This window comes from Apteryx rowi, unplaced genomic scaffold (genome assembly GCF_003343035.1).
Source record: "Apteryx rowi isolate R43461 unplaced genomic scaffold, aptRow1 scaffold_5, whole genome shotgun sequence".
Taxonomy (NCBI): Eukaryota; Metazoa; Chordata; class Aves; order Apterygiformes; family Apterygidae; genus Apteryx; species Apteryx rowi.
In genome coordinates this window covers 6,360,704-6,362,799 of record NW_020450760.1, presented here as the reverse complement: position 1 = coordinate 6,362,799, position 2,096 = coordinate 6,360,704, and positions in this window count along the sequence as shown.

Below are 2,096 nucleotides of genomic sequence, written 5' to 3'. Positions count from 1 at the left end.
GAGATAGACATCTTTTTGTACCTCTATAAATTGCCTGTCAAAAGCTAGGCAAAAATGGATAAAGCTATTGTAAGGTTAATATACAGCAGACATAATCCATATTGTGTTTGCAGATCCCATGAATGCCTAATATTCCTGTACACTAAGGGGGAATATTTCTGTTTCAGTTGACAGGAAAGCAATCAAGGGTCAAAACCATATACCTGTTTAGCTATCTACAGGTCCTGTGCTGGTGGAGAAAGAAGGCAAGATGAATAGTTAGAGCCAATACAGAGAGCAGAAAATTGTTGTTGTGCTTGGATTTGTATAGCTACTATCACCAGCATGGTTGTTTAGAAGAATACTATCAACATCACTGCTCCTGGGGAGAAACTGTGGAAATCTTGCTGAGGAAGTTACAGAATTACCTAGAATTTCCATCCACCTGGCTATCCAGAACAGGTGAAAGGCAAATTACTTCCTTCACAAGAGAAACTGAGGCACCAAGGCTTCCAGCATGTTCCTGTAGGGCACTGTACTGCTCATGCCCTTTACTTGAGCACCTGCCTAAAAGCACAGGTGAGCTCTTATCACAGAGTGGAAATCTAGTCTAATCTGTGCTGATGTGTATAGTAAYGCAACAGCTCCTCAAGCATTACCTTCAACTGATCCTGCCTGTCCCCCCCATATAGGCAACTTTACTCAGTGAGGTAACTTGCAACAACTTGCCATTTCCCTAATCACAAAGAAAGTATAATCCTCACAGCCTACGTGGTTGTGTGTGTTGTGTTTTTTTTTTTTTTTTTGTGGGTGTGTTTTTGTTTTTACTCTGGAAATAGGATAGAGAAGGGACTCCTTCTCACTTCTAGTTCTCCACCAATATCTATCTTCCTTATATTTCTCTATATGAACAGCTTCATCCTATTCTGCTCTGCCTGGCTGGCATATAACTCCCTGTACTGATTTTGGGAGCGAGTGCTGAAGGTTTCCTAGTTAATTTTAGTACTGACCAACTCCATGAGAGAAAGTTAAAACAGATCTGTGAAAAGAAGCCAAATTCTTAGTGTGTTCTATGCCTGAAAGGAAAAATCATCTGTAATCCCTCAAAATGAGACCCGTTCTTGTCACACTTTGTGACCCAGAGCCCCTTTTCCATCTTCTCCCAGCTGCTTTCTATGCTAGTCTTTCTACAAGTGCTTGATGGCCATTCTTGGTGGCAGGGGACTGAACGTAATGTTCTGTCCCAGTGTGACTTCTTCATTTATAACAATTGAAAACAACCCATTTGCAAGTGATTTTTAAGCTCCCTCCACCTATATCATTTCCTCCTGGTCCAGAAAAAGGATGGTGCAGCTACTCCCCTTGCCAGGTGCCCTGCAGGCCAGMCCCTCCTGGAGCCACTGCATTTCCACCCTGCCACCACCTCATGTTCAATCTGATGGCTGTTTTGCGAGTTAAAAGAAAATCTTTGTAGGCTTAGCAGGAATAAAACAAGAAGTGATCTCCTGCTCCTCTGTCTCTGTCAGGTTGGAGGTGAGGCCTGGCCCCTGGGGAGAGGGGGAGGAGTGTTGCAAAGGCAGTGAGAGGCTTGAAGCAGGGAGAACCTTGTCAGCACCTGTCTCTGATTGTGATCTGCTTGTAAAAGCTAATGCAAAGTCAGCATTGCTGGGGCTAACTGTAGGTGATTCTTTCACTGGGGACACTGCTTTTTTTTTTTTTTTTTTTAAACTTATTCCTGCTACAAGGAAGGTACACTTTTCTGCATTATGTTCATGGTGACAGCCAGATACCCACGGCTAACAAAGGAATTGTAAGTTTTCCTTAGAAAATTTCCTTTGAAATAGTTAAAGTCACTAATGGTCATGAGTATAGGAAATGCATCAGAAAATTCCTCAGTCTTCCTTGTGACACCCATTTTTTACTCTAGTTGTGTGTTTTCTTGCTTCTGCCACTTAAAAGTTTGAGTCTCTCTTCCCTGCAGCTTGTAGGCACTAATACTAGCAATACATCTCTTGCTTTCAGTTAACCAAAGCAATACAAGTGAAAGGGCAGAAAGGGGAGTTGTTGTCACAAAATACTCATCAGGCCTAGGAATTTGGGCCACACAGGGTGTGTGT